At 45.6% G+C, this 12529-nt stretch overlaps 1 pseudogene; it reads right to left on the bottom strand.

The window, feature by feature from the left end:
* Positions 1 to 404: 404 nt before the first annotated feature.
* On the bottom strand, positions 405 to 2504 carry LOC133978164 (uncharacterized; annotated as a pseudogene).
* Between the last annotated feature and the right edge of the window lie 10025 nt (positions 2505 to 12529).

Raw genomic sequence — 12529 nt, 5'->3', positions numbered from 1 at the left:
TGGATGATTTGGCCAAGTGAGAGCATATAGATAGAAAATAAAATTGGACCTAAAATGGAACCTTGCGGTACACCACAGCTAATGTGGGATGTGGAGGAGGTGTAGTTACCGGTAGTGACCGCAAAGGTTCTTTCTAAAAGGTAAGAATAAAACCAATCAGTGCAGTGTCCTTGATGCCCACCCAAGTTTTAAGATGATCAATTAAAACTGTGCTCTATCCCCTGTCCATTGTTAAAAGAATGTTGTTGGTTACATTTACATTTACATTTAGTCATTTAGCAGACGCTTTTATCCGAAGCGACTTACAAGGGAGAATAACATTCAAGTTACATTGCAACACAGACATTAGTGTGACAATAAATAAATACGGCTAAGTAGTGCTAAGTAGTTGTAAGTTAAGAGTGCTAAGTAATTGTAAGTTTAGAGAGGAGGTACTCTCTGAAGAGCTGGGTTTTCAAGTGCTTCTTAAAGACAGAGAGGGAGGCCCCTGCTCTGGTGGTTTTCGGCAGCTCGTTCCACCAACTTGGAACTGCAAATGAGAATAACTTGGATTGCCGTAGTTGTACGGCCGGCAGAGCCAGGCGATGTTCATTTGAAATTTGAACGCAGCATCCGGGGGGTAACATATTAGGTGGGAGCATTCCCAACAATCACTCTGTAGGCAAGCATAAGAAACTTGAACTTGATGCGAGCAGCTACAGGTAACAAGTGGAGCTCGATAAGCAGCGGAGTGACGTGTGCCCTCTTTGGCTGGTTGAACACCAGTCGCACCGCCGCATTCTATATCATCTGCAGTGGCTTCACCGCGCAGGCCGGCAAACCTGTTAAGAGAGCATTGCAGTAGTCGAGACGGGCCATCACCAAGGTTTGTACAAGCAGTTGAGTGGCATATTGGGTCAGGTACGGCCTGACTTTTCGGATGTTGAATAGGGCGAAGCGGCACGACCGGGAGACGGCGGCAACATGGTCCGAGAATGTCAGTTGGTCATCAATAATGACACCTAGATTCTTAGCAGCCTTGGTAGGAACAAGAGATAGAGAGTCAATTTTAATATTGATGTTGTGATGAATACCTTGTTTGGCCGGGAAGACCAGCATTTCAGTTTTCGCCAGGTTTAGTTGAAGATGATAGTCCTTCATCCAAATGGATATGTCAGCGAGACAATCCGAGATCCGCGTTGAGACAGTGGGGTCGTCAGGCTGGAAAGACAGATAGAGTTGAGTATCAGCCGCATAGCAGTGGTATGAAAAACCATGCGAGCGGATGATTAGGCCCAGCGAGGTGGTGTATATGGCAAAGAGGAGGGGTCGATAATTTTTTACTTAGGTGGGATCAAGTGAGGGTTTTTTGAGCAGTGGTGCGACCCTAGCCACTTTGAAAGCAGAGGGGAAGGAGCCAGAAGTGAGGGAAGAATTAATCATATGTGTGACTGCCGGGGTGACAGTCGGTGAAATAGCTTGAAGGAGGTTAGATGGGATTGGATCTAGCGGACAGGTGGTAGGACGGCTACATGTTATTAGTTTAGATACCTCATTCTCAGTGAGGGGGGTAAAACCATGGAACGATGAGCCCAGGTTTGGAGAAGACAGGTTGTGAGGTCGTTGTTTAGAGAATTGGCTGCTGATGGCTGCCACTTTGTCAGTAAAAATGGAGGCGAAGCAATCAGCAGTGAGGTTAGTAGCTGGAGGAGGTGGTGGAGGGTAAAGCAGAGCTTTGAAGGTGGTGAATAACTTACGTGTGTCTGTGGCACCATTGATCCTATCGTTGAAGAAGGCCTTCTTTGCAGCAGTGATACTCGAGGAGAAGGAGGACAGCAGTGTCTGGTAGCTTGCAAGATCTTCAGTTGTTTTGGATTTGTGCCATTTCCTCTTGGCTGCTCTGAGGTCAGTGCGCGTTGTCCAGAGGGTGTCACTCAGCCAAGGGTGCGACTGGGTCGATCGAGCAGGTCTGGTGGATAGTGGACACAGGCTATCCAGACATGAGCTCAGGGTAGAGCAGAGAGAATCAGTGGCATCATTAACCTGCAGGGAGGAGAACGTGTCGTGAGGCAGAAGAGAAGATGAGAGCACAGAGGAGAAGTGGGTGGGAGACAGGTTGCGGAGATTGCGGCGGATGGAAACCATGGGTGGGGAGGTAGGGGGTTGTTCTGGTAGCTGGACATTGAAGTGAATGAAGAAGTGGTCTGAGAGATGGAGAGGGGTGACCCTTAGGTTGTCCGTGGTGCAGCTCCGAGCAAGAATGAGATCAAGCTCTTTGCCAGCCTTGTGAGTCGGTGGAGTCGGGACCTGTCTTAGGTCGAATGAGTGAACCAGAGACAGGAAGTCAACCGAGCTGGCACTGTCCAAGTGGATGTTCATGTCTCCGAGGACGAGCATGGGACACTCATTCTCAGGAATTGATGACAGCAGGGTGTCAAGCTCATGAAGAAGTCGCCTAGTTGTCCTGGTGGACGATAGATGACGGCCACATAGGCTTTCACCGGATCAGTCACCAAGGCGGCATGATATTGAATTTACCTTGAGGAGGGTTGTTTCTGTGCTATGTAATGCTCTAAAACCTGACAGAAATGTCTCAAAGATGTCATTTTGAGACATAAAACTTAAAAGTTGGGTTGAAACCACTTTTTCTAAAATTTTGCTTAAAAAAGGAAATTTAGAAATTGGCTAACAGAGAGATAACAGAGGGATAACAGAGGGATCCAGGTTTGGTTTCTTTAAAAGTGGTTGCACAAGGCTAAGTTGCGCACGCGGAAGAGGAAGCGTTCGGAGGCTGCCTGTCATGGGTAGGCCAGCTCCTGATGTCTGGGATAAAGAAAAATATTTGCTTTCTGTCGCAGCCTCTGACAGTTTGGAGGATCTGCACGACCCCCATTCCGAGAAGGATGTCCAGTCGCTCTCAGATTTGGGGAATGGCTCTTCACAGGCTTCAGAGCTTGAGCCGATGGACCGTTCTGATAGGGCTGTGATTACAAGGGCGGCAGCACGTGCACAGCTGGTCTGCCAATCTCCGCTTCCAGCTGCTTCAGTGTTTGGCAGGGGCTCACAGCGATGCAGGTCAGTCAGGCTCCCTGTCCTTCCTGATTTTATGTCTGAGCTGCAGTCATCTTGGGGGGCTCCTAGTTCTGCAGCCCTTCCAAGGACCCAACCGGCTAACATTGCAGGGGCTGAAACACATGGGGTGGCCACGGCCCCCCACGTTGGGGCCACCTTTGCTATGTTGGCAGGAGCTATGGCAAGGGCTGGCAGGGATGCAAATCACCCTAACAGGCGCTGCAGGGCCACTGATAACCAGGCAGCCAGGGTGGCGTGCACCAATTCTTAGTTGCTACTTTATTTGGAGGGCCTGCTGCAAGATTTGGCTTCAGCAGCCCCAAGTGATGAGATGGCTGAGATGCTCCGTGTGGCGGACATGTTGCTGCGGGTCACCAGTGTGCATGCCCAAGCCCTTGGCCAATCAATGGACTCCATGGTGCAGGCACGCCACCAAGTCTGGCTGTCACAATCCAATCTGTCCGACCAGGATTGCATTGCTGTGCTGGCAGCTCCAGTGGTGCCAGGAGAGGTCTTTGGTCCACCCTGTGAGGCAGCCTTGGAACAGTCTCGTAGGGAGAGGGAACTGATGCGCTCTGTGAGGGATGTGCCAGCCTCACGCTTGCGTTGGGGTTGTGGGTCCTTTCAAGTCAGCTCTACAGCCTCCAGGGCGGCGCAGCCTGCCGCCTGGGGGTTCCCAGTCAAGGGCGGCCCGGCTCGCCAGCGTTCATTTCGCTATGACCACAGTGGAAACTCTCATCGTGGGGACACCAGACCGGGGTCGGCCACCAGACCGGGGTTGGCCACCAGCTGACGGTTGTCAGCCTCCGGCTTCACGCTTCACTCCTCAGCACATTGCTTTCTGGCGCCAGTGTACTCGGTGCCCTTGGTTACTAAATACACTGGAGTCAGGACACAGACTCCAGTTTAGAACCAGACCACCGCCATTTCCCGGCATTGTTCCTATCCTCCTCAGCGACAGGGCAGATTGTCAGTCCCTTGTGACAGAGGTTTTGGCCCTTCTGAAGAAGGGGGCAATAACACCCGTTCCCAGTGGCGAGATGCACCAAGGGTTTTATTCAACCTACTTCTTGGTTCCGAAAAAGGACGGCGGCCTCTATCCTATCTTGAACCTGAAGGGGTTCAACGGCTTCCTAAAACGCCTGCCCTTTCGTATGCTTCGTCTGTCACGCCTTCTGTCAGCTATAAGGCATGGAGAGTGGTTCACTATGGTGGATCTGCGCGATGCGTACTTCCACATTCCTATTCACTGAGGTCACAGGAAGTACCTCCGTTTCTTTTTTCAATTCACCGCATACGAGTACACCGTCCTCCCGTTTGGCCTGTCCTTGTCTCCTCACACCTTCACAAAGTGCATGGAGGCAGCACTGGCCCCTCTCCGTCACCAGGGCATTCATATTTTGAATTACCTGGCTGGTTTGCTCCCCGTCGGAACGCCAGGCCCGGCTCGACACCTTGACGGTGTTGAACCACCTCAAGAACCTGGGGCTGGCCTTGAACAGGAAGAAGAGTTGCCCTGTTCAATCAAGGAGGTTGGAGTATCTGGGTTTGGTTCTGGATTCGACCTTAATGAGAGCTCTCCTCACCTTGAAGAGGACAGCGGTGCTGATGGACAGCTTGTCACAGTTGACTGTGGGCAAGCCCATCTCAGTGAAGCGTGGCCGGAGGCTGTTGGGCCTCATGGCAGCGGCATCCCAGGTGGTGACCCTGGAGTTGCTTTACATGCGGCCGCTGCAGCATTGGCTTGCCAGGCACAAGGTGTGCCCATACGAGGATGGCCTGAACGTTATCCCAGTGTCTGCAATTTGCCTTCCAGCACTTGCGGGGTGGACCACAGCCCTAGGCCTCAGGGAGGGAGTTCCACTGGGCCCGGTGTGCTCAAGGGTGACCCATAACTACTGACGCCTCAGAAGCAGGCTGGGGGGCCCTATGGGAGACCCACCTCGTCCGTGGCCTGTGGAGTCCCTTTTGGAGAGGGGCTCACATCAACTTGCTCGAACTGCAGGCAGTATATCGAGCCTTAGTATATTTCCTTCCTGCAATTCGGCGGAAGCATGTGTTGGTTCGGACCGACAATTCAACTGTGGTCGCTTACGTCAACCACAAGGGCCGACTGCGGTCCGGGTCCCTGCACGACTTGGCACAGAAGCTCCTCCTCTAGACTCATGCTCAGGGTGTGTCCCTGAAGGCCATCTACTTGCCAGGGGAAGTGAACGTGGCAGCAGACCTCCTGTCCAGGGGAGTGGCGGCTTCACCCGCAGATTGTGGAAGCCATTTGGTCTCGCTTCGGAGAGGCCCAGGTGGACCTCTTTGCCTCACGGTAGACCACCCATTGCCCACTATGGTACTCCATAGCAGGTCCAACGGTAACGTTGGGGGTGGACTCTCTTGCGGGCCAGTGGCCCTAGGGCCTGTTGTATGCATTTCCTCCCTTTCCCCTCAGTACCAGCCGTTCTGGCCAGGGTGGGGATGATGGAGGCCAGGGTTCTGCTTGTGGCCCCAGATTGGCCACATCAACCATGGATGGAAACTTTACAGAGGCTGCTGGCAGGAACCCCATGGTGCCTCCCAGTCAGGCCGGACATGCTGTCACAGGCTCAAGGACATCTCTGGCACCAGAATCCAGGGATTTACAGGCTGCATGTCTGGCCTCTAGATGGGAGCCGCTAAGCAGCTTGAGTCCTGCTGTTATGGTTACCCTGCAGGCAGCCAGAGCTCCCTCTACCAGGGTGCTTTATGCTGGCAGATGGAAACGGTTTTGCCAGTGGTGTGCAGAGAAGGGCTGGGTGTCTCTTGTGGGACACAGGCGGTTCTCTTATTTTTGCAGTCACCGTTGGAGAAAGGATTTACAGAATCCACCTTAAGGGGCTATGTGGCGGCCGTATCTGACCGTCACATCCATATTGAGGGTAGGACAATGGGCTCGCAGCCCCTTATTAGCCATTTTTTGAGAGGGGCTAGGTGTATCCGGCCACCATGGTCCCACATGGTCCCATCATGGGATTTGCAGGTGGTGTTGCAGGCTATGTCGGAGCCTGTTTCGAGCCTTTGACCAGTTTGGGGCTGGAGCTTCTTTCCCTCAAGATGTTTTTTCTTCTTGCCCTGGCCTCAGCAAAGCGGGTCTCTGAACTGCACTCCCTGTCTGTGTATCCATCTTGTTTGAGGTTGGGAGAAGAGGGCTCTGCCATCTCTCTCCTGCCAAATCCAGCCTTCTTACCTAAGGTGCTCCCTCTGTCTTTTGTTTTAAGGCCCTTGGTCCTGGAGCCCTTCCATCCTCCACCCCAGGCATCTGTGGAGGTGGCCTGGTTACACTTGGTCTGTCCAGTCCTGTCCCTGAGGGTGTACATCACCCGTACAAACCCCGTTAGACAGACTGATCAGCTCTTTGTCCGTTATGGGGGTGCTAAGGTGGGCCAAGCTCTATCCAAACAGCGTTTGGCCCGCTTGATTGTCCAGGCCATAGCTCTGGCCTATGATAGTGCTGGGGTCTCTCCACCTAGGGGGGTGGTAGCCCACTCCACCAGAGGCATGGCTACCTCTTGGGAGCTCTTCAAGGGGGCTCCCTTGGAGGACATTTGTGCAGCGGCTGGTTGGGCCTCTTCTGGGACCTTTGCATGGTTCTACAGGCTAAATGTTGCTTCATCCATAGCCTCTGCTGTTCTGCAAGCAGGCCTGTGAGATTTGTGGTCCCTGCCATGCTGGACCATGGCTTCAGGGTTGGTGTTCACCCAGTGGTTATGTTGGTTTATTAAGGATGTTCTGTCATGGGGACCTCTGTCCTTTTCAGTGGAAAGTATTTTCTTTCACAGCAGGTGGCCTTCATCGGCCTTTGACTATTGTGCCACGAACCTGGAGATTAATTTTCTTCATTAAAATGTGATCTGATCTGTGAACTGGTTGTCCTGACTGTTTTTTGCCTCATTACACCTTCTGCCTGACCATATTTGCTATACTGTTGACCCATATGGTAGCGTGTTGACCAGATATGAAATAGAACGGGTGGTTACAGAGGTAACCGTGGTTCTATGAATGAAGGTCAACACGCCAGCTTGCACTGTCATTCAGAAGGCTAGTTCGGGCCTCAGTCGAGAAAAAGAGAGTGGGCAGCTGATCGCACAGCTGTATTAATAGGCCCTTATTGCGCCCACGGGGCGGAGGTGTTAATCTGCTACATTGTCTCCTGAAACAGCTCACCCTCGGAGAGAGTGACCCATGTTGACCTTCATTCATAGAACCACGGTTACCTCTGTAACCATCCGATCTAAAATCTACCATCAACTGCAGCTTATCATTTATCTCCAGACTCCACTTATTCTAATATTGCTTTAAATTAAAGCCTTGGTATAATCTTTGAAAGGGACAATTAAATGTAATATTGAGGCGTTCTTTTCTCTGCTTGTAGATATATTTAGATTAGTGCAAACAGTATTTCCAGTAAGCATATAAACACAAATATAATAAAGAGAGTAAAGAGGTTCAAACTGAATTATTAATTAAAAAGCCAATATGTAAATGTTACTAGTGGATAAATGATTCCACTCAGGAGGGATGTGAATGTGTATTCTTGGTCATTCTGGAGTTCTTGTTCCTTTCCTCAGGATCAGGTTGTTAACAAACATGTAAATTCAGCATCAAATTTGATACATAAGAGGTTTATTTAATCAGCTCCTGAGCACCACAAACATGTTTTCATAAAGAGACACTGATGATTGACTAACTTTGCACCTCCATCAGGAAGGAAAAGCTCTGCTTCCACAGAGGGACTCAAGTGTTTTACTTCATGTACATCAGTGATGAGTCTGCAGAGAACAATCAATGATCTGTGCCCCGAAGAAGTGTTCAAATTGAATGCAAATCTAATTTTCATCTCATTTTACTCCTTTAAATTCCTGCTGGGTGTTTTTGTACTTCATATTTATTTTGTATGAAACACTGAACAACTGAAATGTGAGCTACAGCTAGTCAGGAACAATTAAACTGATTCTCCACACACCTGAACAATCACTGCATGAAGCTGGACGTATTTAACAGGTTTTGGAAAGTGACAAAATGTATCACAATCTTCAATGTGTCACAAATATCCAGCATGTTTGATAAAGAGGGAATCACTCCATACATGGTTGCAGCGCTGTGGGTATGAGGCCCTGCCAGATGTGTTTCTGACTATTTGACTTGAGTCCATCTGGGACTCTTAAACCAGTCACATCACTAAATAAGTGTTTTATCAAAGTACTCACCAAGAACACGAAGCTGAAAGTGGAACGTTTGACTTAAATTAAGATTTGTCAGTTCACAGGTGTAGTCTCCACTGTCAGCCACCATCGTATTTCTGATGATTATGGAGGCGTTGCCTGACTTCAGTTTATTTGAAAAATGTGAGACTCGTCCTTTGAACTGCTGATCTTGACCTGTATTGACGATATTGGAATGATCGCCGTCATCATACAGGAACACCTGACGACCATCTTTCTTCCACTCAAACTTCTTGTTAGTAATGTCGTCCTTTTCGTTGAGTGAAAAGGGTAAGATGGCGTACCTTCCTTCGTCCACTATGATGACTGTTGTCCATGGAAAACAAAAACACATATTAATCAGTATGTTTACATGCATAATAATCAGGTTAAGACAGACATATGGAAGTTTGTTGTCATAGCAACATATCAATTTATGTTATAACAAGAAACTTTTCTTGTCACTTGTCATCTGGCACATTTTCTTCAACAAATCCTTTGCTCTGTCCTGCACATATCATACTTACACTTGTTCATATTTCACTTTTTTACATCTATTTATGTTTTATCTTTTTTTTTTCTTTTTAGTTTTCTCTGATTCTTATTTTTCACATTATTATATTATTCTAGTGTTTTATCACAACCTGAGGAGAACAACACACCCATTAATAAATAATAACATCCTTGCACATCCTTCTCTGAGTCACAGCTATTAACATCTTTCAATTTGACATTTGAAAGATGAAGTTCTGAGCGCACGTGAAAGGAGGAAGTGAGAGCAAACAACGTCAAACTACTTTCTGTGATTTTATATCTGATGAGAAATATCAGCATAAAGTTACACAATAGATGATGATGTGATCACACATGTTTGATATGCAGTTTCTCAGAAATAACAGCAGGAAACAGACCCCGCCCTGCACGTTCCTACTCTCCCAAAAAGTGATTTCTGTCCACGTGAGCGCGCGCAGCCTGTTAAAGCCTCTACAGCTGTTTTCATCTGGATCAAACAGACATTACCAACAAATACACTAACTAACTGTATGTCCGAGATAACAGTGATGGTATTTATGTGAGAGACGATTAGGTTTATTTAACAGAATTTGCGGCCATAACCGTGTTTGCTGTTTATTGTGTAATCAGGCATGATATTAATGTGATTACAGTCAATAATGTTATTTTTATGTTTGTGTGTTTGTTATGTCTGATATCTTTGTTAAATCGACTGTAGTAAAACATGATTTATGTCTGGCTTATGTATGCAATAAAGACATTTGGGACTGAAAATGTTTTCTGTCTCAAAATGACTTCAAATCACTCAGCAGAGTTATGATTGAAAGATTATATTTTAACCAGTACTTTTCACTAGTTGACAACTTTGTAAAGATGAGGAAGTCAAAATTACGAGATAAAAACTCCATATCTTTATAATTCAGTTTGATCATCAGTATAAATAAATAGTTTTCTTACCGTTTTCAGCACCAAACGTTACTTCAGAGCCAGTCAGGAGACAGAAAAACACCAGAAGAAGAAGCTCCATAGTTATCGATGACGGCTGGAGATTCAAAGTCACTTTAACGTTACTGATCAAAACCTTCCGACTGCTGACTGAACGGACCCGAAATATTTCGGTTTTATCCGGAAGCAGCAACACGACACCAGCGCACATCCTTAAAAATAAAGCGTTAAACGTCAAAACACCTTCTGAGTATTTTATTTTACACTTTCAACCTGTTAAAGAAACCCAGAGCCAGGCCCCTGAACGCACCACAGAGCAGTCCTGACTGACTGATTCACTGATTGATTGATTTGATGCACCTGGACTTTATCAACAGAAACTAAACCTTTTCAGCTATTACTCTCATACTGTGTAAAACGCTGAATGAGTTTTCTTCTTCTCTTGACACTTTCACAACTCGTTTCTGACTCTACAGCACCATCTGGTGGCGGAATTTATACAACACTTAACTCATGAATGAACCAACAACGATGCAAATTAAATTAACTAAATTACACAAAAAATTACAAAGATACATGATTGATCTGTGACATTTAAAAGGTCATATATCTTAATATACTATAATTCAAAAACACAAATAACATGTTGTTATTATTATTGATATCAAACATAACTATCACAGCCAAATCATCTATCTTCGTTACAACTCTTCCTCCCTCTTCCTCGTCTGTCTTTTCCCTTTGCTTTACCAGGTTTTTACCCACAGTGAATCTAGCCAGGGTTGGATCTGTTATTACCTTGGCCACCAGTTTATTAGCAGCACTTATATTCTTTATTTTGAATGTAATTTTGCATAGATTTGTCATAATTAATTTGATATGACTAGTTGTTGTGTAAAAGGGTTCCTTATATTTTATTTTCATGCTGCTATTGATGACTGTATACCATTTGGGCTGTCGATCTTTAATTGTGGTCGAGAGAGACCTCTTGTGGACATTTGGAGCATAGCATGCTCAATTGTTTACAGCAGCAGAGTTGTTATTGTCATTATTTCTTTGTTTATTCAAACCATTTGAACTAATAATATTTATTCTTTTAATGTAATTTCCTTCAGATAACCACAACTTAAGAATGACTGAATGACTGGTTATTCATGTTGGACATAGAATTTATGTACCCATCTGCCTTTACTCCTGTGGGACGTTATTAAAGATCGTTGACTGAACTCCTGGATTGCTGAAGTTTTTTTGACAGGAAAATAAAGCCAGAATTGTGTATGCCAGCAATCATATACATATATTTCACAATAATGTGAAATAAAAGCTTAAAAATAAAAACTCCATCAAACAGAACCACTGCCCCTCTGTTTATTTTCTAGTCTTCACATGGGTCACGATGTTCTGTGCTGTACATATAAAATCAAATAAAACCTGTTAATCATTAATCTTTAAAGGTGTTGTTGGTGTATTTTTGAACTTTAGAATGAAACACAACCTGTTTTACATGTGAAGCTACAGCTTTTGTCAGAAGATCAGATTCACATTGAAACACAACAACTTCCTCTGAGTGAGAACAGCTACAGGAGAGAAAAGTGGAAAACTAGAACTCTGTTGCTTCAACCTGCTGACTCTCAACACTGAAGGTGAGTTCGATTAAAAACTGGAGTCAAAGTTAAAGTAAATGTCAATGAAGTTAGTAGAAGATGGAGGGGAGCCATGACTGACTGTACTTTGTGTCTGCTGTGTTTTCAGCTTGATTCACAGACTAAATGGCTTCCAGATCAGAGGAGGATCTCTGCTGTCGTCATGATATCCTTAGAGATCCTGTTGTTCTGTCATGTAGCCACAGCTTCTGTAAAGACTGTCTGAAGAGCTGGTGGAGAGAGAAACCAACACGTGAGTGTCCAGTTTGCTTTAATAGAGTATATGCAGACCATCACTTACCTCGAATTTGCTGTCTTATTTCCATGGTCAGTTACAGTGTGTAATGTTATGATAACCTAATTGCCTCTGGATTGTGCATATGTTTGTTTCCTGTAGACCACACACATTTGCCCAGCCTCTTAATAAATGGTAAAAGGAAGTTCTGCCTCCTCTGTGTCTGTTCAACACCCCTTGGCGACGACTATCACACCTGAACCACTTAGTCTCAGCTACATTGGCTGCTGTAACACTGTAATTTCCCATTGCTTTGACTGAACTCTCTCTATCTGCTCTATCTGTCTAATTACTGCTAATAAGAAGTTCAGTGAGTCTCAGTAGATTTTGTTGCACATGAACTTTCTATTAACTATCAATGTAAGAGTCTTTTTATCTTTTCATTTATGGGATGAAACTTTTACTGATTCTAAGGATTTCAGTCTCTAAATCAGCCGTGTTGTTACAACCGTTTATAAATCTATGACACTATTGCTAACTACTAATTAGTTTTAGGGTGAGTGGAGCCTTTTGTAATGTGTAAATTGTAGAAATCATTACATCATCATAAGCTGTAAAATAACAGCTAGTTTTAGCTGTAAAGATTCATCAAGTGTTGATTTGGTTTGAATCTTTCTAGATGCATTTATGGAGGAATGTTTAATTTAAGAATAATGTGCATTAATACAGTTTAGAGTGAGAGTGAAATATCAGATGATGCTACATAACAAACATAACTGAGTCATTCACTTTAATGTTATTATTGCTGTATCTTCTTTAAAATACAGTTTAACTTCAAGTTAATCACAACAATTTCTGTCATTTTTAGTCTGTGTGTGTGTGTGTGTATGTGTGTGTGTGTGTGTGTGGAG

This window comes from Scomber scombrus, chromosome 3 (genome assembly GCF_963691925.1).
Source record: "Scomber scombrus chromosome 3, fScoSco1.1, whole genome shotgun sequence".
In the NCBI taxonomy this organism is placed as follows: Eukaryota; Metazoa; Chordata; class Actinopteri; order Scombriformes; family Scombridae; genus Scomber; species Scomber scombrus.
The sequence above is the reverse complement of the archived record's forward strand: the minus strand, read 5'-3'. Positions and strand labels throughout refer to the sequence as shown.